General features: G+C 34.0%; 1 pseudogene across 1 annotated transcript in view; it reads left to right on the plus strand.

The window, feature by feature from the left end:
• Positions 1-27381, plus strand: part of LOC148955518 (glutamate receptor ionotropic, kainate 2-like) — a 91365-nt pseudogene that overhangs the window by 54743 nt on the left and 9241 nt on the right. Inside the window, exons 6-13 of the transcript XR_016143627.1 lie at positions 380-547; positions 4045-4197; positions 5611-5832; positions 14910-15205; positions 18414-18552; positions 21058-21195; positions 25332-25530; positions 27005-27236. The product of XR_016143627.1 is annotated as a glutamate receptor ionotropic, kainate 2-like (transcript). The remainder of the gene's footprint in view (positions 1-379; positions 548-4044; positions 4198-5610; positions 5833-14909; positions 15206-18413; positions 18553-21057; positions 21196-25331; positions 25531-27004; positions 27237-27381) is intronic.

The following is a 27381-nucleotide window of genomic DNA, read 5'->3' on the forward strand; positions in this document are numbered from 1 at the left end:
ACATTAACGATTGTACTCCAGCGTAATCATTGATAAAAAATGGTCACATTAAAAAGTTTCAGAATACCTTGTAGTGGCTGAGTGGATAAAGCGGTGCCTGTAAACCATGGGTACTGCGGTTCTATTCCTGGCTGTTGCAAGGGTGATATATAATAAATAACATAATTAAATAATGAATAATATAATTACATAATTTTATAGTAAAAAATATTAATAATTTTGCTTGTAGGCTAAACAATTTTTTTTCAAACCCTGACGAAAAGGAGAAGTTTGATTTCAAACAGTTCGCATTGAAGAAATAAAAGTGAAGAAAGACTGGTCCATATAATTGGAATTTTGTGTTTTTCTTCAAATTTACCTTGATAATTTGGTCTTTTAGGATATGCAAACGGTGGATTTAGCTGAATTTCGTGACAGTGGAGTTAACATAACAGGATACAGTATAATAGATCCCACTAAATCCGAAGTTGCCAACGCCGTATCGGATTGGGTCTTTGGAGAGCTGAGATACGGTCGAGCTTTAGACCTAACAGAAAAGAAGCTAACCGTAAGTAATGTAACTTATATTTGAATTCTCTAAACCAATAAAAACCAATTTCCCACGGCCAGTACTAAAATCAAACTAAAATTTTCATGTTGAATGGGAGGAAATCAGAACTGGAATTGGCTGGCTGTAAACACTGGTGAGTCCAGAGGAGCCAGGGGGCACCCCTGGCCACCCAAGATTTTTTCAGGCGTCCTCATTCCTTGTTTTTTTCTGTTTTTCACTCTTTTTTAAAAATAAGTTTGTCTTGTTCAATTATTGGTGCCCTTGTCACACCCCCTCCCCCCATGATTTCGCTCTGGATCTTCCCCTGGCGGTAAAGGTGGGGAAGATACGGCACGTACAAAATGTGGAAGGTCAAAGTTGAGAAGTGGAAGGTGTGAGTAGACTTTGCATTAGTACTTCATGTAGCAGATTATAGAGACAAAAATTGGTAGGAAGAATTGGTTTCAGATATTTTAGTGTAATTAAAATAGACATTAATGATTTTGTGAGAAGACACAACACTTAATATGTCTTCATTTTTTTCTTCAATGACACATAAATAAGCGATGATGTATTCTAATTTTTCGTGAGAAGCGTAGAAGTGGGTTTTCTCACTTATAGTTAAAAACGAAATGTCTTTTTTTCTTTGAAAAGTGCGTGTTAGTGTGTTTCCATATGGTTGGTTGTATCGAACCCGTGGCTGTGAAATGTGGGAGGGATGCTATTTGAGTAAAAATTTGAAGGAGTGTCAGTTGAACAGAAATATTGAGTTTACTATACTATTTTTCAGTGACAGAAGACATTATGCCCCACTGAAGAGATTTATGATTTATTGTATCCAAAACTGAAAAACTGAAGGACCAAAACTGAAAAGTCAAGCATGAAATTTCAAGATAGTTATTTTAGATCAACATCTTCAAATGTAATTTTTTTAAATGTTTTTTTTTTCTAGCTCATCTGATCCTGTCGGGTGAAGAAGCCAGGAGTATATATCCTTACTGAGTTTTAGTTAGACAGTATTTTTAGAATGACTCTTAATCAACGTATATAAGGAAAAATTACTACCATTAACAAACCATCACAGCTCTAAACCACCCAACCCCAGCTGTTCGCTCTCTTGATCAACCCCACTATGTTCAGAGCTTCAACTTTTGCTCCTTCGATAATTTTTTCACTTCCTTGTACTACTTAAGGATATCCTGCTCTTGTTGTCCCACTTGGATCTATCGTCCTTTATATGTACAACCTGATCTAACCATCTTGACTTTTCTTCTTTTGCCATAGACAGTGGAATCATACCACATTTTTGGACTGCTTATTGTTTGATTTACTGTCTCTCAAGTGAGTACCTTAAACTACCCTCAGACAATTCCCCTGGAAAAGATCTAAAATAACTTTCTCAACTTTTCAGAGCAGCCATATTTCCTTGCCATATTTGATAACTTTCACCACTTTAGCTTCTGGTGGCCTAATCTTAAAACTTCTTCTGAATAATGCTGCTAGAACTAGAACTTCTAAGACCTGTCTTCCTACATTTTCGAACTTTTAAACTGCTGTATGACACCCTGTGCCTTGGCCGTTTTATATTTTCACCCTAGTCACCTTTTTTTCTGAATAATGCTACCTAAGCTTGTGAATGTTCCCCCTCAGTCAATTTCCTTAATACCTAAAATCACGTCCTTATCCATATTTATTCCTAATTTTAACAACTTTGTCTTCTTGACGTTAATTTTCAAACTTATTCTCTAGCCTTGGACTCTCAAAACCTCCAAGGATTCTTTAGTTTTGCAAAGGCTTTCACAAAAACATTCAACTACTCTGCTGAACCCAGCCTAAATATTGGTTGCATAACTGTTTAATATCTTCTTTTTTCACTTCTGTTGTTATGTTTCTTAAGACAGAAACCAGCCAAAATAATCCAAAATAAACGGTGATAGTACTAAATCTTGCTAAAACATTGATTCCCAACCAACAACTGACGTCACTTCCCACCTTTTCTGTAGTAATACTGCGTTTGCACACACTACTATTGAACTTTAGTCTTAGCATACTTTAGTCTTATGTCTGATGAAATTTAGTCTGATGAAAGCTATACTGAACTTTCCTATCTGCAAAATTAAATACGGGCTCGTAGTCTGAAAATCGAAAGGCTTAAGGACTCTGATAATTTTGATAATTTTTGTTTATTGACTTAAGCGTTAAAACATAGTCAATGCGTCTATTCTAAGGTTTTGGCATCCTACTGAAAGCAGGTCAATTCTTCTGTAATTCACTCTTATCTGATATTTTACTGTTTAGCTATATCTTCAAGATCCTTGGTATTTCGTCTTTAGCCTTCGTTTTATATCTCGATGTGGTGTATCAGTTAAAACCCCCTTCTCTTGTTTGCTAAACTTAAAGCCTCTTCACTTGTAATCCTAAATGTTAATCTAGGTTTTCCTCCTTAAGTGTCCCCTGCTACTTCACAAACCATTTTTCCAAAACAATTTCGTAGAACTTCCAAACTATCTAATTCTAAACTCTCTAATGTCATATCCGACTCTCCAACCCAAGTACCTCCCATCGTAAATAAAAAAAAAAATGCTCAAAAATTTAAAGATTTTCAAAGCTTTTCAAACACAAAATAGAAAATGAGCTTGGAGGAAAATCCCTCAGGAATTAGACACACAGCAATCCATTTTGGGATAGACGTTTTAGGAAGAGAAACTCTCTGATTTAGGATATTTAACCTGCTCACGTGCATTGAAATGGGCAGCTAGTGAAAGAAAAAAGGGAATAATAAAAAAAAAGAATAGACAATCTGGATACAGTGCTTACACAGAAAACACTGATATACAAAAATTTAATACACTGTATTGGACCATTGTAAGGCTAAAAAAAAATCAATTTATGCATATTTTAATCATGCTTAAGCTTAAAATACTCCAGTCATTACGTGATAAAGTAAAGATTTCTTAATATCCCTCCGACAGTTGGGAGAGTTACTCAAAGTTAAGATAGGTCCATTACTTGAATTCCTCAGGCAACCATATTATAACTGAAATGGCAGTAGACAGATGATATGGTAGCTTTTCTCTGCAGGTACATGTAGATTCTCTAATTCTATTTGCAAGGTCCCCTTCGTAGATTTTCACTTAAAGGCGGTGGAGTCCTTTTTGCTAGAAAACTGTCGAAAATTAAAACACAAAAAGTATAATAATTTGTAAGCAGTAGATACATTTCTGTTCTAGAAAGGAAAGTGTATGGGCTGATCTTTCACTCTCTTCTATCAGTGCTTTTGCTATAGTCTTTGAATTTGGTATGCTTTCTTTTTTGTGTAGCTATGTTAAGCGTGTCTGTTTAAATATCAAAAAGTGAATAAGTCCTAATTGTTGTTAAATTTTTGAAAACTAAAATTTGCTATTAGTATTTTATCACATTATAAATATTGCATATTATCAAGAATTTTTGGATTTACTTGTAATTCAGGACTGAAGCAACCTGTCATTATAATAGAAGCCTTAATTTAACTTTAGGTATCTGCAGCATTGATTTACGATGCAGTACTTCTGTTTTCCAAAGCTTTACATGATTTGGATCGTAGTCAAGATATATCGGTCAGACCTATGAACTGCAATAGTCCAGATCAAACAACATATGGCTCAGCCCTTGTCAGCTACATGAAACTGGTAAGCCTAATCTAATTTAACTATAAAACAAAGTGTTTTCCATTTTATACTTTATCTACTTGATTTTAAATAATTGATATATTTATGCATGAATGTATCGTGTTGACGGCAATTGTAACAATCCACTTAGGCCTATCATGAGAATGAAAGGTTATAAGCTATATAGCCATAAATATTATATTTTTTGCACTCTAACGTCCACGAGCATAGCATACAACTTTATGCTATACAATTTTGCGTAAAATTTGACAAATTGTGTTGACCAGTTGAAAATTAGGAAAACTGAGGAAGAAATTATTGCTACAAATTGCATTATTTCTATGTTAACGCCAACGTATAGCTTTTATCCAGGCTAAAGCTATATGTGAAAACATTTTAGGAAAAAAAAATTGGATGACTTCATAGAAAGATAAACCCCATTGTAAAATGAAGAAGGTCTCTAAAAGATTATAACAATGAACTGGAAGCATATTTGACCCTTATGTTCAGTTCTGCGATCGAGGTGATCCCTTGTAAAATTAAACTCTCAATTTTTTGTGTTACATGGATGTTTCTCTGGACTTCTTTTTCCTTAATTGTTTTCTGCGTAGCTGTGTTGGCCTCAGGCGGCTTGGTGCTGCAGTGAGCTGTTAGTAGTAGTAGTAGTGTTTGTCAGGAAATAGTATGTTGGGGCTTCTAATAGTTAGAAATACATCCTGCCGTAGAGCTAGCTTCAAAAACTGACTTGGTCCAAAATGGCCCTTAGGATTGCAAATTTGAGCATTATATTCATACCAGAGCAATCAGTAATCATCTTAGTTCAGCCACAATTTTTTGCTAGTTGCGATATTTATTCTAAACGAGACCTCTTGACCTATCTAGATCGTTTTTTCAGGCCAGAAGATCCCAGGTTGCCAGTAAAAAAAAAAATTCAAGAAAAAAATTAAAAATACATAAATAAATAAATACACAATTATTGTCCGTTTATATATATATATATATATATATATATATATATATATATATATATATATATATATATATATATATATATATATATATATATATATATATATATATATATATATATATATATATATATATATATATATACATTATTGTCTATATATATATATATATATATATATATATATATATATATATATATATATATATATATATATATATATATATATATATATATATATATATATATATATATATATATATATATATATATATATATATATATATATATATATATATATATATATATATATATATATATATATATATATAATATATATATATATATATATATATATATATATATATATATATATATATATATATATATATATATATATAAAATAATTTTAATCTGCCCTATTTTTGTCTAAGATGGCAGTTAAAGATTCTTTCAAACATTTTTAGATGGAACTAGATGGCTTGACTGGAAGTATAAAGTTTGATGGGAGAGGATATAGAACTCAGTTCTCCCTGGATATCATTGAGTACAGTCAGACTGAGGACTTTAAGAAAATTGGAACATGGACTCTATCATATGGCACTAATTTTACACGAAACTATCAGGATGTATATGCCCAAATTATTGAAGGATTGCAGAACAGAACTTTCCGTGTCACAACAATTTTGGTAAGAACGATAGGAGTCTGATAAATTTCATCGAATTGTTTTATCTTATTGATATTTTTGCCCAAATTTAGCTTTGTACCCATCTTTTAGGAGACTCTAGGGGAAACATTGTTTATAGGGTTACACTGCCCCCTGGCACAAGCTACGTTCACTTTATTTCTTTTGTAAATTGCCTGTTTTTGTATGTTTTAAGAATTTTATCCCCGGTATAAACTATACGTGTCAAAAAATAGCTTCGTGCATAATTGCCTTAAAGTTCTAAAATTAAAGAAAAAGATTATTCTTAAACGTTATTAAACATTTCTTGAAGTCTATAATCTTGTTTACAATGCAAGATTCACATTTCACGATCTGCTATGAACATTGTTGGCATAAAAAGTCTAGTGAAAGGAGGAATCCTAAAATATACCAACCTAGAAAACAGCAAATTGGGTTAAAGTTCTGGTTTCAAAAAAATGACAACAAATATGATTTCTTAGCTATTTTTAGAAATTTGTTTTTTAGTAGATCACTTTAAGTTAAACTCTCTAGTTCTTTTTGTCCCCCACCATTAAATTATTCAAAGTTTAATTTCCAGTTTGCATAATGTCTGAAGGAATTGCAATAATTGTCAATTGAGTCAATCTAATTGATAGTTTTCTTAATTACCCTTTTTTGTACCTGAGATGACGTATTTTACATTGAATTTTAGTGTTTGTTTCATAAAAAAAAATATACGGTACATTGTTTAAAGCCTTAGATTTTTATTGTTCGGGAAAGTTTTCGGCTACAGTTTGGTTTTATGACTATGAAACTGTAATCAGGTATTCCTCCATGTCTCTAGACTATATTTATAGCTTCGTACACTAAAATAATGGGATTAGAAAAAGACTTCGAAAAGTTACTGCGCAAAATATTGGCCACTGAAAATTTGTGTCGAGGTTCAAAATCAGTGTAAACATTTCTATTTGAACCAGACATTTTAATTCTTAAATTAAAAGGGTTTAGTTTGATTTCTGACCAAAATGTTGATGTTTTGGAAGTTTTCGTTTATAGTTTTAAATACTAAATCATAAATGGTTGTTAGATTTTTTCTATATCTTTAGTTTTGTGTTGTGATATTGTGATTAATTTATCTCGTAAAATTTTGAATTTTGAATAGGGACTATTTTTTTTTTAAAGCCTTTTTAAGTACATTAATTAAAAAAAAAAATTCCAGAAAATAAGTTTTTCAAAGAAAAGTAAAGAACTCTATGAAACAAAAAATGAGCAAAATTAAAATGAAATAATCTACCAAGCGTAAGACCACCGCAAATCAGCATCGATAAATAAACGAAACCCAAAACGAATAGAAATTACAATAAATAACCGAGTCGAACTCAAAACAAGCAGAAACTAACATAAGTTGGGCTCAAAACTCCTAGGCTTTCCCAAGGCCAGAACAAAATTTCCACTTTACTGAAAAAATACAAATGAATGTGCATTGTCAGTTTAATATACATATACTGATATTTAGTAATCAAAATGTTAATATTATTTGATTTATTAAAGTTATAAAAGTAAAAACAGTTATATTTTTTCAGTAAAGTACAAATTTTGTTCTGGCCTTGGGAAGGCATAGGGGTTTTTCGCCCAACTTATCTTAATTTCTGCTCGTTTTGAGTTTGACTCGGATATTTGTTGTAATTTCTGTTCGTTTTGGATTGTGGGGGAGTGTCCTCCTCTTTACGTAGTCCCCGTTTCTTGTCTCGTTCTCGAGTATCCCCGTTCTTTACTTAGGCAGCGCGGTCGTTCTGCCAGTGATTTATACAAGAACTTTCTATATAAACCTTATATGCCCCCAGGGCATAACTTACAACCCTTGAACTGAGGGTCTTATCATCCTAAAAGACCTAATTTCCAGAACGTTCAACTACGTTGAACAAAATTAATATCTCAAAATTTTGATTGGATGTGTTTTGGAAAATGGTTGGCGTGAGAGGGGGGTTAGTCACTGTTCGATAACTTTCAACCATTAAAAACGCACTAGTTGTTTCAATTTCCGAGAGATTGAGCTTTCTTGAAATTTCTACGAAAGCGGTCTCAAAACAACTTTATACACCCTAAGGAATAGATTACAGCCCTTGCTCTGAGAGCTATGGGGGGAGGGTTTGTCATCCTTAAAGACCTAATTTCCAAAACTTTCAACTACGTTGAATAAAATGGCTATCTAAAAATTTTGATTGGATGTGTTTGGGGAAAAGTTGGGCGTGAGAGGGATGTTAGTTGCCCTCAAATCACTTTCGAATATTAAAAGAGGTACTCTCCCTTTGAATTTCAAATCGAATGAGCCCTTTTTCAAGTTTCTACAACAAAGATTTCAATAAAAACCTTATATTTCTCCTGGGCATAACTTTTAATCCTTGCCCTGAGGGTTGTGGGGGAGTGTACTCCTCAAAAACATATTTTCTGTTTGGAAATCAACTACGCTGAACAAATTGGCTCTCTCAAAATTTTGATTGGATGTGTTTGGGGAAATTTTGGGTGTGGGGGGCGGGCTAGTTGTCCTCCAATAACTTTTGACTATTGAAAAGGGCACTAGCCCTTTGAAATTCCAATCGAATGAGCCTTTTTTGAATTTTCTACGACAGCGCCCTCTATAAAAATCTTATACGCCCCCAGGGCATAACTTAAAACCCTTACCCTGAGAGTTGTGGGGGAGTGTCCTCCTCAAAAACATATTTTCTATCTGAAAATCAACAACGCTGAACAAAATGGCTATCTCAAAATTTTGATTGGATGTGTTTGGGGGAAGGATGGGCATGGGGGGGGGCTAGTTGCCCTCTAATCCCTTTCGAATACTAAAAAGGTTACTAGCCCTTTGAATTTCCAATCGAATGAGCCTGTTTTGAAGTTTTTACGATAACGCCTTCTATAAAAGCCTTATATGTCCCCAGGGCATAACTTAAAACCCTTGCCCTAAGGGCTGAGGTGGAGTATCCTCCTCAAAAACATATTTTCCATCTGGAAATCCACTACGCTGAACAAAATGGCTCTCTCAAAATTTTGATTGGATTTGTTTGGGGAAATGATGTGCGTGGGGGGGGGCTAGTTGTCCATCCAATCACTTTCAACTATTAAAAAGGGCACTAGCCCTTTGAATTTCCAATCGAATGAGTCTTTTTTGAAGTTTCTCCGACAACGCCTTCTATAAAAACCTTATGTGCCCCCAGGGCATAACTTAAAACCCTTGCCCTGAGGGTTGTGGGGGAGTGTCCTCCTCAACAACATATTTTCTATCTGGAAATCAACTACGCTGAGTAAAATGGCTATCTCAAAATTTTGATTGGATGTGTTTGGGGGAACGATGGGCGTGGGGGGGGGCTAGATGCCCTCCAATCGCTTTCGACTACTAAAAAGGTTACTAGTCCTTCGAATTTCCCATCGAATGAGCCTATTTTGAAGTTTCTACGACAGCGCCTTCTAGAAAATCCTTATATGCCCCCAGGGCATAACTTAAAACCCTTGCCCTGAGGGTTGTGGGGGAGTTTCCTCCCCAAAAATATATTTTCTATCTGGACACTAACTACGCTGAACAAAATGGCTGTCTCAAAATTTTGATTGGATGTGTTTGGGGGAATGATGGTCGTGGGAAGGGGGGGGCTAGCTGCCCTCCAATCACTTTCGACTATTAAAAAGGACTCTCAATTTCCAATCGAATAAGCCCCTTTTCTAGTTTCTACGACGACTCCTTCCATATGAAGTGCCCAGCTCTAAAGGAAAAAATTATAAATAGTACATTGTGCCAATATCGTTTTATATGCCCTCAGGACATAACTTAAAACCCTTGCCCTGAGGGTTGTGGGGGAGCGTACTCCTCAAAAATATATTTTCTATCTGGAAATCAACTACACTGAACAAAATGGCTATCTCAAGATTTTGATTGGATGTGTTTGGGGAAATGATGGACTTGGGGGGGGGGGTGCCAGTTGCCCTCCAATCACTTTTGACTATTAAAAAGGGCACAAGCCCTTTGAATTTCCAATCGAATGAGCCTTTTTTGAAGTTTGTACGAAAAGTCCTTCTATAAAAACCTTATTTGCCCCCAGGGCATTACTTAAAACCCTTGCCCCGAGGCCTTTGAGGAAGTGTCGTCCTCAAAAACATATTTTCTATCTGGAAAACAAATACGCTGAACAAAATTGCTATCTCAAAATTTTTATTGGATGTGTTTGGGGGAATGATGGGCGTGGGTGGGTGGGGGGCTAGTTGCCCTCCAATCACTTTTGACTTTTAAAAGGGAACTAGCCACCCCAATTTCCAATCGAATAAGCCCTTTTCGAAGTTTCTACGACAACTCCTTCGATACGAAGTGCCTGTCGAAGAAGAAAAAAAAACACATTGTGCCCACATTGTTCTTAAAACCCTTGCCCTGAGGGATGTGGGGGAGTGTCCTCTTCAAAAACATATTTTCTATCTGGAAATCAATTACGCTAGACAAAACGGGTATCTCAAAATTTTGATTGGATGTGTTTGGGGGAATGAAGGGCGTGGGGGGGCTAGTTGCCCTCCAATCACTTTTGACTATTCCAAAGGGCACTAGCACTTTAAATTTTTAATAGAATGAACATGTTTTGAAGTTTCTACGACAACCAACTCTATAAAAACCTCATATGCCTCCAGGGCATAACTTAAAACCCTTGCTGTAATGGTTGCGGGATAATTACTTCGTCAAAAAAATATTTTCTATCTGGAAGTCAAGTATGCTGAACAAAATGGCTGTCTCAAAATTTGGATTTGTGGTTGTGGGGGGCCTGAGGGGGGTGGGGGGGGGGGCTATTTTCCCTTCAATCACTTTCGACTATTAAAAACGGCACAAACCCTTTGAATTTCCAATCGAATGAGCCTGTTTTCAAGTTTCTATGACAACGCCTTCTATAAAAACATTATATGCCCCCAGTCCATAACTTAAAACCCTTGCCCTGAGGGTTGTGAGGGAGTGACCTCCTCAAAAACATATTTTCTGTCTGGAAAACAACTACGCTGAACAAAATGGCTATCTCAAAATTTTGATTGGATGTATTCTGGGGAATGATGGGCGTGGGGGGGGGGGGCTAGGTGTCCTCCAATAAATTTCGAATATTAAAAAGGGCCCTATTAAAAACTAGCCATTTGAATTTCCAATCAAATGAGCCTGTTTTTAATTTTCTACGACATCCCCTGCTTTAAAAACCTTATAAGCCCCCAGGCCATGAATTTAAACTCTTGCTTAAAAGGATTTGGGGGGAGTTTCCTCCCCAAAAACACATTATCTGTCCGAAAATCAAATCCGCATAAAAAAATTACTATCTAACAATTTTTATCGGATTTTTGTGGGAGAATGATGGGCGTGGGGGGGCTAGATGCCCTCCAATCACTTTCGACTATTAAAAAGGGCACTAGCCCTTTGAATTTCCAATTGAATGGGCATGTTTTGAAGTTTCTATGACAACGCCTTTTATAAAAACTTTACATGCCCCCAGGCCATAACTTAAAACCCTTGCCCTGAGGGTTGTGGGGGATTGTCCTCCTCAAAAACATATTTTCTATGTGGAAATCAACTACGCTAAACAAAATGGCTATCTCAAAATTTTGATTGGATGTATTTGAGGGAATGATGCGCGTGGAGGGGGGGGGGGTAGTTGCCCTCCAATCACTTTCGACTATTAAAAAGGGTACTAGCCCTTTGAATATCCAATCGAATGAACCTGTTTTGAAGTTTCTACGACAACGCCTTCTATAAAAACCTTATATGCATAACTTACCCCCAGGGCATAACTTAAAACCCTTGCCCTAAGGGTTGTGGGGAAGTGTCTTCGTCAAAAACATATTTTCACTACCCTGAACAAAATGGTTATCTCAAAATTTTGATTGGATGTGTTTGGGGGAATGATGGGCGTGGGGGGGGGGGGGCTTATATCCCTCCAATCACTTTTGACTATTAGAAAGGGCACTAGCCACTTCAATTTCCAACCGAATGAGCCCTTTACGAAGTTTCTACGACGACTCCTTCGATACGAAGTGCCCGGGTATGGAGAAAAACAAAAACAAACACATTGTGCCTACATTGTTCTTTACTTAGGCAGCGCTAGGGCGCAGCCTATCAAATGGTGGGCGTTATAGGGGGGTTAGTTACCGTCCAATCATTTTCAACTATTAAAAATGACACTAGCCCTTTGAATTTCCAATCAAATGAGCCTTTTTTGAAGTTTCTATGACAACGCCTTCTATAAAAACCTTAGATGCCCCCAGGCCATAACTTAAAACCCTTGCCCCGAGGGTTGTGGGGGAGTATCATCCTCAAAAAAATATTTTCTATCTGGAAAACAACTACGCTGAACAAAATGGCTATCTCAAAATTTTGATTGGATGTGTTTAGGGGAATGATGGGCGTTGGGGGGGGGGGCTAGTTTCCCTCTAATCACTTTCGACTATTAAAAAGGGTACTAGCCCTTTGAATTTCAAATTGAATGAGCCCTTGTTGAAGTTCCTTAGACAACACTTTCTATAAAAACCTTATATGCCCCCAGGGTATAACTTAAAACCCTTGCCCTGAGAGTTGTAGGGGAGTGTCCTTTTCAAAAAAATATTTTCTATCTGGAAATTAACTACGCTGAACAAAATGGCTGTCTAAAAATTTTGATTGGATGTGTTTGGAGAATGATGGGCTTGGGGGGGGGCTAGTTGCCCTCCAATCACTTTCGACTATTAAAACGGGCACTAGCCGTTTGAATTTTCAATCGAATGAGTCTTTTTTGGAAGTTTCTAAGACAACGCCTTTTATAAAAACCTTATATGCCCCCAGGGCATAACTTAAAACCCTTGCCCCGAGGGTTGTGGGGGAGTGTCCTGCTCAAAAACATATTTTCTATCTGGAAATCAACTACGCTGAACAAAATGGCTATTTCAAAATTTTGATTGGATGTTTTTGGGGGAATGATGGGCGTGGGGGGGGGCTAGTCGCCTTCCAATCACTTTCGACTAGTAAAAAGTGCACTAGCCACTCCAATTTGCAATCGAATGATTCCTTTTCGAACTTTCTACGACAACTCCTTCGATACGAAGTGCCCGGGTATGGAGAAAAAGAAAACAAAACAAAAAACAACACATTGTGCCCACATCGTTCGCCTATGAGTAGACACAATCTTCAAACTATTATTAATTTTTTTTCATAAATCCACGAAGCTCAAATTTCCCCCAAAAAATGAACTTCATGGTGCTTTTCTGCAGAAGCAGGTATATTGGAAAAGTTACGACCGCATTTTCAATTTATCATAATAACCTTTTTTAGATTTACATATTGTAGTTCTTAAAGTATATATATATATATATATATATATATATATATATATATATATATATATATATATATATATATATATATATATATATATATATATATATATTATGTTTAATATATTATGTTAAATATTATGTTTAAGAGGTAATTACTTGGCAAAAAAAAAAAAAAAAAAAAAAAAAAAAAAAAAAACTGTCGTCCTAATCCAGCAATTGAGACAAATGTGCACTTGAACGAGGCTTTTACCTTACCCATCTATCCAACTACCTAGGACCAAACAGTATACCCGAACCGTCAATATATATATATATATATATATATATATATATATATATATATATATATATATATATATATATATATATATATATATATATATATATATATATATATATATATATATATATATATATATATATATATATATATATATATATATATATATATATGTATGTATATATAAATATTTGTATTGATTTCTGTTCTTAAGTTTAATTAAACTTATGTTGAACCTGATTCTTACTTGTAATGTAGAATTCACGATTTGTGATCTGTCAAGAACAGGCTTTCTCTCTTTCATCCTAGAGAAAGGGTGAATCCTAAAATATATCAATACAGAAATATCAATATAAAAAACGGTTTTCTCGATTTAAGCTCCGACCGCAAGGAAATTACAGCAGACATGAGTATTTTTGGCTTCCTTGAATACTTGCTTTCAATAATATATTTAAAATCAGGTCTCTAGCTGAGGTAAGAATTATAATTTTCTAAGGGTAAAAAAGTCTCTGGTAGAATCTATTTTGTGTTTAGAGACAATTGCCCGACATTAAAAATCAATGCTGAGTTCTCTGGTGTCTTCCCTGGTGTTAACTAGTGCTTATTGTAATTAATTTGTATTATTTTTGGCGTTCAAGAAGGAATTGTAATTATTGGATTTGTGTTCCAGAGCGCTTATTGTGACCTATTGCAATTCTTGTTGTATTTCAGACCTCAATAAGCTGCAATCCAAAGAGTATGGGTAACTTATAAGAGTAGGAACTGGTGATATCGTCGAGAAAAAAATAAATATCAGTGCCATCTAGCGTTTGGCGACTCTGTGCAATTTTTTAAGTGTAATAATCAAATTAATTTGTTTAATTAATTTAATTGGTAAAATTAGGGTAGTATCTGATACGTTAATACAACTAATGTGTTTCCATAGAATGTTTAACTCCAAAAGTCTCATGTTGGGGTATGATTCAACGTTCTATGGAAACATACCAGCCTCAATAAATAACGGACAAACTTTAAGTGTAATGTATTCTGTTCATTGTAAAGCTTCTGCAAGCATCATATTATGTTTCCACGAATACAATAGGCAAGGAAAATAACAACAGAATGCATGCAATATAAATAACGAAAAATCAAAAATATCATACCACAAATAAAATTTGGAGATAGGAAAAAGGTTATGGGAGGAGAGTGTATTTTTACCTTTATCGTAAAAGTTATCAATTTTAATCTTAGCTATTTCCAGCGACTCATTAATATCAAATCTCAAGACTGGTCCATTGTTGCTGAAACAAATTCGGAAACGAAGTAACATGTTACAACATTTAAGCATCAAAGAGTTGATGAAACATCGGGAAGTGATGAAAAACCGCATTGCCGGTTTCGGTGAAAATTAGTACAGACATGTGTTTAGCACTAGGTTGGTGTAATCGTTGATTTAGAATGCCACTTTTAATTTTTTTAATTTTTTTTTCTATAGACAGGCACTTTACTGTGTTCCTTTTTGCAGACTCAGCCGCATGTAATGCTTGTTCCCGATTGGGAGGCTCTTGGCCTTGAAGGAAATGACCGATTTGAAGGATTTGCTGTTGAGCTCATAAAAGATATTTCTGAAATTTTGAAGTTTAACTATAAAATTACATGTTGTGGAGGATGGAAACTATGGGAGTTTAGACGCCAATGGACAGTGGAATGGAATGATTAAAGAGCTTTTGGACCAGAAAGCGGACCTTGCTATTGGCGATCTATCCATCAACTATGATCGGGAGACAGCAGTAGACTTTACCACTCCATTTTTGAACACAGGTATTAAGTTAGCAGTGATCCACACAAAAAGGGATTTATTTACGCTCCTACCTTTTTTGTATTTTTCAATTTCATGCCAAGGAAACTGAACACGCACTATCGATAGTTTTATCGTGTCTCGGTATCGATATCGTGTCCATTTGGATATCAAAATGGTCGTAATTTCTTTCATTTTTTTCTTTCTCTTTAATATGTGCTTATGAAATGAGCTTTTTATATCCTGATTATTTTCTCGTATCGACAAATGTAAAAAATAATTAAATTTAAGATACTCAAAACAAAAACTGAAATTAATATTTGCTATAAAAAAGAAGAAAAGCAACAGCAACAAAAGAACAGTGGATGTTTTGGAGTTTGAAAACATAAAATGTGTTCTTTTTACGAATATGGATTTAAAGGTTTCTTAGATTTTGAGTGCAGGGATGCTAACTAGACATAGTCGACTAATTCTAGCTTTTTCTCATTAGTAGGCTTAGAGACGTTATATTACTTTTTTGACGCCGAAGGACTTTCAGCGATCGATAAAATAAAAAAAAGACTAACTTTATATCTGTAACCGAAATCCATCTGGTTTCAAAATACCAAGATTGAGCCTCGTCAATCAAACAGTTCGTGGTAACGAACTGTAAGTAAGGAGCCACCCGGCTCAATAGTAACCGAAACTCTAAAAACGAAATTTTGATACCAATAGATACATCAAAAGAATCAGATTTTAATTCTGATTTCAAATATATAAGTTTCATCAAGTTTAGTCCTACCCATCAAAAGTTACGCACATGAGAAAATTTGGCTGATTTTCGAACAAAGGGGGAAAGACCCCCTAAAAGTTATAGAACCTTAATGAAAATTACAAAATCATATTGAGCGTATCAGAGAACCCTACTGTAGAGGTTTCAAGCTCCTATCTACAAAAATGTGGAATTTTTTATTTTTTTGCCAGAAGAAAGATCACGGATGCGTATTTATTTATTTTATTTTTTCTTTCTTTTCCCCAGGGGTAATCGTATTGACCCAGTGGTCCTAGGATTTTGTAGGAGGGCTCATTGGAACGGAAATTAAAAGTTCTAGTGCCCTTTTTAAGTGACCAAAAAAATGGAGGGCAACTAGGCCCCCTCCCACGCTCTTTTTTTCTCAAAGTCACCCAATTAAAATTTTGAGATAGCCATTTTGTTCAGCATAGTCGAAAATCTAATAAATATGTCTTTTAGGGTGACTTAATCCCCCACAGTTCCCAGGGGAAGGGCTGCAAGTTAGGAACTTTGCCCATAGCTTACATATGTATTGGTTATTGGGAAGTGTACAGACATTTTCAGGAAGGATTTTTTTTCTGGTGGGGAGGGGGGGGGGGATGGAGGAGCGGGCTACTCGGGAGAATCTTTCCGTGGAGGATGTTTCTTTGGGGTAAGGGACATTTCTATGAAGGGGGCGCCGGATTTCCAAGCATTATTTAAAAAACGATCACAAATTAAATTATAAAAAAAAACAAGTTTTTTCAACTGAAAGTAAGAAGCAGCATTAGAACTTAAAACGAACAGAAATGATTACGTATATTAGGGGGTTCTCCCCCAAGTCAATACCTCGCTCTTTACGCTACAGTTTTTTTAGTGCTTTCAAAAGAGCTATCTATTCTAATTAAACGGCCTTTGTGATTCAGGGGTTTGTGAATTAAAATTTTCAACTTTTAACGTAAAGAGCGTGGTATTAACTAAGGGGAGAACCCCATCATACACGTAATAAAATATACGTAATAAAAAAACAATAAAAAAAAACAAGCGATACGGCTCAATAGTAATCGAAAGGTTTAAAAACGGAATTTTGATGTCAATAAATGTATCAAAAGAATACTTATAATGCTGATTCTAAATATATAAATTTTATTAAGTTTAGTATTACTCATCAAAGGCTACGAGCCTGAGAAAATTTACCTGATTTTTTAAAGAGGGGGGAAACATCCCCTACAAGTGAAAGAATTTTAATGAAAGTCACTCCGTCAGATTCAGCGTATCAGAAAACCCTATTACATAGGTTTCAAGCTCATATCTGCAAAAATCTGCAACTTTGTATTTTTTGCCAGAAGAAAAATATACGAATATAGAAGTTCGTTACGTAAGTTAATTTGTAAATTACGTCAGAACCAAATTTAGAGACAGCCATTTAGCAAAAGAAAAGTAAAATTTTTATGCAAATTTTGTTTACATATTCAATGACGGTGAGCCAAAATAAAAGCTGCATTAACTAAAAAACGATCAGAAATTAAACGATCAGAAAAAAAAACAAGTTTTTTAAACTGAAAGTAAGGAGCGACATTGAAACTTAAAACGAACAGAAATTAATTCCGTATATGAAAGGGGCTATCCCCTCCTCAACGCCTCGCTCTTTACGCTAAAGTTTGACTCTGTCTCACAACTTTATTTTTTAAAACAATAAAAAACTTTAGCGTAAAGAGTGAGGCGTTGAGGAGGGCCAATACGCTTCTTCTAAATCTGCTGCCCCTCCCTCCTAGATAAATCCTCCAGTTTTTCTACGCAAAAATTGAATTGTGTAACATTTTTGCTTTATCAGTTTTGAAGACATTATATTTAATTTCCTGTCAAATAAATACAGCTTGCTTTTCCAAATTGTTTCAATCAACCTATATACTTTTTCTACTCTTAATTAGCTATGCAAATCCCATACATTAAGATGTTGTTTTAATGTGGATGCAGTCTTAATGCTTAAATAATTTATTATCCATCAGCTCCCCTCAATTATAATAAATATAGGCATACGTCAGAGGAGGTTCATGCCTTGTCCCTGAAATGCTATAAGAATCCAAAAAATTAAATTTATTAGATGTAAAAGAAAAAAGTGTCGTATAAGTTGTCTGTATTCTCTGTCTTTTTTTTTACAGATTTGCCTTTCTCCCTGCCTCCTCAAAAAATTGCTGCATAGAGACTTCCATAAATTTTTGTACTTACAAATTAAAGGAAAATTAGTAGAAAGACTTGTAGTCAGTCAGAGTTGAACACAAGAATATTTGATAATAAGTAAATATTTTTAGTTGTAGACCGGGACAGCCATTAGATAGCTTTTTCATAGCGTTTAATGTATAATATTTATAAATGAGGACACTGTTTTACTACAGTGCTAATATTAAACTATTCAGCTCAACTACTTCAGTTGAACTGAAACTCAAAACTATTTTGAGTTTCAACGTATTTAATTTTAGGAATTAGTATCCTGTATAAAAAGGCTCAGAAGAAACCCCCGAGCCTCTTTTCGTTCTTGCTGCCGTTTTCTGTTGATGTTTGGATCTACATGGCAACTGCATACTTGGGTGTGTCAGTACTTTTATTCGTTCTTGCCAGGTAAAGTGTTTTCTATCCCGTCCCGAAATGTACTTTTGATTAATTTTGTGTATAACTGACATTTGATAAAGTTTATATAAAAATTATTTCTGATGATGAAGCTTAAAGTCCCTTATGTCTTTTTATCCCATAACGACATTTTTTACTTTTGTTTCATATAAAGCAATATTGCTATACAAGCAAGTGAGTTAGCTATCTAAAGCAAATAAGACGAACATCAAATCATACTAAAGGAAATAGCTGTGAACCACCAAGAAAATACAGAAAATTGGAATAAGATAATAAGTAAATAAGACGAACATTAAATCATACTAAAGGAAATAGCTGTGAACCACCAAGAAAATACAGAAAATTGGAATAAGATAATAATCAAATAAGACGAAAATCATATCATACTAAAGGAAATTGCTGTGAACCACAAAGAAAATACAGAAAATCGGGATATGCATAATTTGTTTCAACATAGTATGAATAGTTGCCCGTTACGACTACATCAATCAAATGGTCTCTATAGCGAATGTTAGTGGCATACAGGCTGAGGGGGCTAGGGGATTGGAGCAACCTTTCCTCCCTATTACTATGAATGAAGTGTTGTAAATTCTGTCCTAAATACGCCTGAAAAACTGCATATCTCGTAAATTTTAATTCTACACTTTCAATTTGACTAAAGAAAAGCTATATGTTAAAATTTCACTTTAAAATGTGTATTGGTGCAATTGCTTCGACTTTTAGTTTTTATTCTACTCGACAAATTTCTACGGATTTATATAGGAAATGCCCAAAATAAGTTCCCTCTTCCTCCGAAGATAGTCTTATGCCCTATACAAGCTTAACGTTAGCACAAAATTTATCTGTTGTTGATAAAATCATATTACCCATTAATGCCACTTGCCCTGATTGAAAAAGTAATGTTTACTTGGTTGTTAATTCAATTGCTGTTATTGGTTTTTAATTGAAGCTAATTTCTTGATATCACTTTTTCAATAGGTGGTTTTCCTATTTGCAACACAATGTAGTAGTTTTTCATTCTTACTATCTTTTTGCGCTATTAATCATCACAAGTCTACATAGTGTGTTTTTCTTCTGTATGATCAAGCTAAGTATTGTCTTTCCATTAATTTTTTGTCAGGAATAGATGATTTAAATCTTTATGACATTTTATTATTGGTAAGACAAATTTCCTGGGTTTTTCGTTCTTCTATAAAAAGTCAACATTGAAATGTCTCTCATGTTCGTCCAATTCTCCTTATTATGATGACTATCGACCATAATAGTTTAAGAAATAAATTGTAGGTATTCAAATACTTAATCGGTGCCTCTTTAAACTAGTGCTGTTACTTTATTTGGTATACCGGATCAGTCTCTTTCTAGATAACAGCATAAGAGTGACGTTGCGAACCTTGTTTATTATTTAAGCTTGTTTTTTTTATTTAATGATAAAGTAGATTCAGTCATAATTGAAGAGAATTTTACTTATTTCTAAGTTTAATTTGGCTACTTAGTCACCAATAAGGCCGTATTCAGGGGAGGGGTTACCGCGCTTGAATCCCTCTCCCTCGAAACTTTTGTCCGACTCGTAAAAACGTAAACAATGCATGTAAACAAATTTTGATGACTTTTTAGGTTTATTTTTATACCCCCCCCCTTCGCACAAAAATATCCCCCCCCCCCTGAACAAAAATCCTGGATACGACCTTGGCCACCAATCAAATTATATCTTCTGAATCAAACATAAATATAGTAACTTTTTGTTTAGCTGAAATAATTGTTTTAAACCTTGCATATATGGTGTTGAAACATAGTTGGAGGGCTTTTGGAAATCAGTTTTTAAGCTGCGTTGGAATGTACGAACCATGAAAAATCGAAAAATTATTTTAATCTAAGAAACACTTATACATATAGTGTGAAAATCCATACTATTTCTCTTAATCTTAAGTTAAAATATTCAGGAAAAGAATTTGCAACTTTATCTGTGCAATATATAATTCCTGACCAACAAATAGAGGCTTGGCATAAGGATTCTAATGCTATTTTGTGTTTTTGAAGGATTTTCTGTGTTAAGAGAATAAGTTAAATCGAAACGAAATTGTTTTTGTTGAACTTTTATTTGTATCCTTGAAGAAAGAGAGAGAAAAAACCGTTATTTTTATTTATTTATTTTTTTGTTCGCTTTTGGAGTTTGGATCTTATCATTTTAAATGCTCCTGTGTAAGGTCTTGCCTGTGGCTTTCACACTTCTATGGATTTAAAGGGATTATTGTAAACCATGATGATTTTTACCCAGTTTTTTGTTATTTTTTTTGTATTTATTTGGTGTCTGCTGCTACCAGAGGTTGCGCATATATCAAAGTCAATTTAAAAATATATATATATTTTTCAGTTTTACTTTTATCCTTTAAGAAAGAAAGGGAGAGACAAAGTATTGATTTTTAGAGGTTTTTGAGTTTAGATTGTTTCTGACTTACCACTTCCAGTTAATTCTTAGGATGGTCTCAATATTTTTAGAATAACACCTTTTGAATGGTTGAATCCTCATCCATGTAGTCCAAATCCAGAAGAATTAGAGACACAGTTTAATCTTCTTAATTCCCTTTGGTTTGCAATCGGTTCACTTATGCAGCAAGGCTGTGATTATCTACCAAAGTAGGTTAATAAAAAGACACCCGAGTTTGCTGTGTTTTGCCGTTTTCTTAAGTCTGCGTCTTTCTGAAAACCTTTGCATACGCCATATTCTCCTTTAGCATGCTTTTTGAAGACTAAACTTACTTTTTCAAAAAAAAAAAATCTGTAATTTTCTTAAATACATTTATATGTAATTTTAATTCTATCATTTTTTTATCTTCTGTAATTTTTTGTTTTAAGTAAATTAACCAGCCAAGCTACTTCTTCTTTAATAATTATATCATGAGAACAAACTTGGTGTTAAAAAATCTAACCGTTTTTTAGTTAAGGACGATGTAAAATTAGTAAATCAGTCTAAAAACAAAATAGTGGTATTGAAGATAAAATCTATAGTGTTTGTATTTTGATTAGAAGTGTGAATATTTTTACGTGAAAAATATAAAAGAAAAAAATAAAGAAAGAAAGAAAAATAAAAAAGAATAAGAGGCAGAAACCAATTTATTAATAATAAGCTTTCTATTACCTTATAACTTTTAAGATAAGGTTTAAGGTAAGATGTAATTTGGGTAAGGGGCAAGGGTCTAAATTTCAATGTTGTCTCCTTCTTTTTTATTAGCCTAAATATGGTTTAGTCCAGAGTATCATATTCGTTATGATATTATATATTATGATATTATGATATATGAGTTTTTCGAGCAGGGTTGAGGAGTCTAGAATTGGGTGAGTGCTTTTTGCTAAAATATCTCCTAAGTCTGTCTTCAAGATAAAGCTTCGCACATGCTTTACATACAAAAGGGGCTAGCGAAGGTGGCTAGGACAATCAGCTTAGGAAGATGGCGTTGACCTTGTAAATACATATGCTATGTCATTACTAGATATTCGTTGAATTTTCAAATTTAAGATTTTTACGTTAAGGGAGATAATATGATTGTTTCACTAAAATAGAAGATTAAACATTCTGTATTTTTCCTAGCCCTGGGTTTTCAAGAGGTTCACCTAAGAACTTGAAGCTATAGAAATGGTATTAAAATCATTAACTTAATTAATGCTTGTTTCTAGGCACATTTGATTACTGTTTCGATAAATATATAAATAAATATGATTTTACATTTGAGATTGGGTTACTCAATTTATTAAAAAAAAAGAAAAACACCGCCTTTAAATTTTCGATATTTGGTCACAGACATCCTATAACCCCATGATATTGTACATTTTCTCATTTATTTAGCAAAATTGACTTAAGATCATGGAAGTGCAGCTGTAGAGTTGTAGAGAATGTCCAGAGTGGGTTTCATGGACCGTTGATGCGTGAATTAAGTTCAATATTCTGTTTCTTCTGCATGTGCCGCTTTTCGTCCGATTTTTCCTTGAAAGGAGCACCTGATCCTCTTGAATGCTTTATCCTCCAATTTTATTTTTAATTTAGCAACAGCTAAGGTACAGTCCTTATATAGCCTAACTATAATTTGCCTCTTATTTTTTTCCAACCGAATTATATTAAGAAAAAGATGGAATCCTGTAAAGAACAATTTTTTTAAGAGATCTATTTTTTACCCCGATTTTATTGGTTGCTTGTGTGTTATTTGCTGTGACTTTTGACTTGCAGAATTACCCCAGATGAATGGGACAGCCCCCATCCTTGCAAGGAGTCCGATGTTCTTGAGAACACTTTCAACATGCAGAATTGCACGTGGTTTACTATCGGATCCCTTATGCAACAGGGCTCTGATATTGCACCAAAGTAAGATGTTGTCTTAAGTGCTTATAAAAGTAGAGACAGATAAGGTTAATTGAGTATCTATGGTTACATCAGAAAAACGGTGCAAAACAAGTTTACCCCACGAATAGAGCCAAAGCTGTGTCCTTTTATTGTGTTAAGCTTCAGAGTTTTTTTTTTAAATTCAGCAAACTGAATATCCACAATTATTCTACAAAAATGATGTAATGGAAATTAATGTCGCCTACTGCAGTAAAAATTGTGCTTTTTAGAAACGAATAGTATAAAATATTAAATTAAATTAAAAGAAGGATGCTCATTTTTTATTCAGGTAATTTGAATATGCGTATTTCGGTTTCTCAGCATACAGATCAGAAACATATATGCCAAGATTTGTACATCAATGTAAGATGTTGTATCAAGTGTTTTCAAAGGGGGGGGTCATTTTCGAGTATTGTAATGACGAACTACTCTATCTGTCTCAATTTAAAAGTCATGGAAGTATATATTTGCCTTTGGTAACTTTGTTATTCAACTTAATAAGATAATCCTACTTCACGAGTTCCGCTAACTTTGCTAAAATTTGGTATGTCTTTTATAAATTTCTTATCTTTTTATTTTTCAGTTTTGTTTTGTTTAACATTAGTATTGAGGTATCTTAACATTTTAATATGTGGCTTGATAGTCTTTCAATGCAATTATTATCATTATTAGCATAACGACAGGTTATGACAGTATAATGACAATAGGGACGGATTTATAGTGGCACTCGCTTAGTCATTAAAAAAGTAGCTTTTTAGACTTAATCAAAGCTGTCTTCTCTAGCAATATATGCTTATTTAAATACACATTTAATAAAAGAAAAATACACATCAAAATCAGCAAATTAATAATATTGTAACGATTTAAAATCTTAACAATAAAATTAGCACTTGTATAAAATCAAGCAAATTAAACAACCAGATTAGGGGATCATGCAGGCCCACGTCGTAGGTAAAAGGATAAAAAATAAGTTTAAGTTGATATTACGACAAAATAGGTGTAATATCAGTGGCACTGACCTTAGCAATTATTTTTCTATTTTGAGTGTGGCAAATAAAGAAGAAATTTGTAATATCGGAAATAAAACCGACGAAATAGGTTAAAGTTTGACGTTTCTCTGTTAAACTGGCTGATCCAGGGGTGGACCCCGGGCCCCCTAAGATTGTTTTCTGTTGCCCTCTTATCCTGATTTTTTCTATTTTATACTCTTTTTTTAGAATAAACTTGTCAATTTGGTCAATTATTGGCACCTTCGTCACATTGGGGTCCGCTCCCAAGATGGTGCTCATTGGTGCCCTTGTCACATTGGGCCTCCCCCAAGATTATCCTCTAGATCCGCCCCTACCCTATTATAACATCCAAGGTTTGCGAAAGCCATAGCATAAACGATTTATAAGTTTTTCTTTAAGATTAGACGCAGTTTTCCGCTGCAAAAATACTCAGTGAACGCTTTAAAATACTCACCGAGAGACTTTCATTATAAGTAAGAAGGAACGTTTTTAAGCTTTGTGTAGTTTTTTTTCTTTTTCTATTCTAAATAACGTTAATTTGCAGGCAAATAACGTTGATGAAAATAATGATAGCTAAGGTAATATTTTATATTTCCCACGTACGAACAAAAATAATACAAGTAAATAGAAGAAAAGCTCAGTTTTCTACATGCTGCTTTGAACTTCTGTTGAAATCATTAATACAAAAAAGATTAGTTGATACGAAATTTATAAATAAAATATGAGAAAATATAAAAGAAAAAAATTAAAACAGAAAATCAGAAAATATAAATGATTCTTAGTATAATAAATAGTTGTACAGAAAATACAATTTTCTGTTTATAGTGTTATACATTTTTGAAAACGCTGAAAAAAAAATTATTTCAATTTTATTAAATTTGTTTTCTTTAGCAATAAGACTATTAATTTCATCCCTTTATGTCTTAACTTCCATGTTCTATTGCTAAAAGACAAATATGTATAAACATGTCTATGCAGTATTTATTTACAAATAAAGTAATAAAATTTACTTTTGATAGCTTTTGAAAGTTATTTTGGGTTCATAAAAATTCAAGATGCTATGATGCTATTATATCGAAATAACGTTAACTCAAATTCTTAATAAGGATAATTATTTCAAATTCGAAACCAAATAATAATAAAGATTTAAATGTTTTTGAGAGGATTCATCTAAGAATTATTTTTACTTTAAATGAATTAAAAATAAATAAATATTTTTAAATAAAAACTTGACTTGATCTTGCCGCTGGACCAGGTGTTTTTCGCCTCACATCGCATATGAATTGTTTCGTGGGAATTTTTTAATATTCCTACTAATATAGTTTACAAATAAAATATTTATTTCCTCATTTATTTTGCTGATATTGCTTGTTTTCTATATTTCTTAGGGCAGTATCCCTTCGTTTGGTAGCTGCATTGTGGTGGTTTTTTACCCTGATTATGATCTCTTCTTACACTGCCAACTTGGCTGCTTTCTTAACTGTTGAAAGAATGGATTCGCCAATTGAATCAGCGGAAGACTTAGCTAAACAAACTAAAATTAAATATGGTTGCGTTGGAAGCGGCTCTACTATTGCGTTTTTCAGAGTAAGTTCTTTCCTTTTGCTGTATTAAGGACAGCCAGTGGCAGTTTCAGGCCTGGGTACGGGGGCAGCTGCTTCCGGCCCCCTCCAGTTTTTCTGACATCTGACATTAAATTCCTTTTATTTTATATTTGTACACTCTTATGGTATACCTTGCCCCCCTCCCCCAGATTATGAAGTCTAAAACTGCTACTGCGGGCAGCACGTGCCTTCGCGAGCTTTTTACACTGTTTCTTACACATCCAGAGCAAAGGATTATGCCTAAGGGGTTTGAAGCAGGCGAAACCAGTTACTTATGTCTGCTTCTCTAAACTGATTGAATGGTTACCCTTGATTGGCGGCATTTTGTTTTGGTTCCGCGGTGGCTATTTACCTATCCCATATTTTAATGATATTTCTTTATTATCTGGTTTCTATACAAGTAAAAAATACACGTCTCCGTCGAAAGAATGCTAGCGCACGCTTAAAGAAAATATTACAGCAAGAACAATCCTTTTTAGAAAATGATATGAAGATGGGTGGCATTCCTTTTATATTTACCTAGGGTATGTTTACCAATGCCTCATTTATCCTATTATAATTACATCATTACCTTGTTTACCTACGTGTACTTTCTTGGAACTGTATGGTAGCACAGTGGATCGATGCTATGGTTGGTAATAAGGGACCAGCGTTTGATTCTCGCTGTTGCAGGGTTGGATTGTAGGTTCAATTTCTGTCCCTGTAAAAAAAGATGCAGCAACTGAACCGTTGGTTTGATGCCCTATGCGCTATCAACGACTGTGGAAGATTTTAATCCTTATCCGTATTTCCTTTGCAGCATAAGTTCGCGCCACTGTGGTTAGTTATAGTTGAAACATCCCCGATCCCTATGGTGTAATGCTGAAAAGAACTAAGAGGCTCCGTAAAAATTTAAAGGGAAAAGAACACTGCAACTTTTTGCTACATTTATGGTTTATCTCTGGTTCTGCTTGTTTATGTTTGCACATACCTCATTTCTTGATTATTTAACAATTATTTTAGATTTGCCTGTTTAGTCTTAATTCCTTTGTTTACATTTACATGTCTCTCGTATGTTTTGTTTTTGTTTCTTTTCTTGTACTTATTTATTACTATTCTAGCGAAACTCATGTCTTTTTTAGTAAGAAATAAAATCCATTTATTCAATCAATAAAGTTTCGCTGGGTGGTGGAAACAGGTCATATAGTTAAAGGTTTCGTTTTTGAATTTGTGTCAAAATGCTTCCCCAAATTTCAGTTGAAAAGTTATATTAGTCAATGTTTGTATATCGATGCACGAACAAAAATAGTTATCAACAAACGTTTCATATAAAAACATCTTCAGCATTTTTAATTATTCGTTCTTACTTTTCTTTATTTTTGTTAGTCGTACGATCTGACTTTCCAGGACAAAATATTCTTATAAAATCTAGTTATTTGCTCTTTTTTATTTATAATTTGTATCATTTAATTTTCTAGGATTCTAAAATACCAACTTATCAAAGAATGTGGTCCTTTATGGAATCAGCTCGTCCATCAGTCTTCAACAAGAATACACCAGAAGGCATTGACCGAGTAATCAAATCCAATGGTGGCTATGCATTCATGACTGAGAGTGCCACAATCGAATACCAAACTGAAAGGAAGTGTGACCTTGTCCAAATCGGTGGAAACTTAGATTCAAAAGGCTATGGTGTTGCTTTACCACATGGCAAGTCTTGAGCACACCTTTTCACCTTAGGCTATTCCAGATACTTTTAATAGAGGGCTTGGGACATGAACTCAAAGCAAAATAAATATATCAAAACGGTAAAAAAGGTAAACCAGGTGTTGAAGACTTTTTGTCTTTTTTGCTA

Source organism: Artemia sp. Qi Xiang Cuo, chromosome 2 (assembly GCF_049724085.1).
Source record: "Artemia sp. Qi Xiang Cuo chromosome 2, ASM4972408v1, whole genome shotgun sequence".
NCBI lineage: Eukaryota > Metazoa > Arthropoda > Branchiopoda > Anostraca > Artemiidae > Artemia > Artemia sp. Qi Xiang Cuo.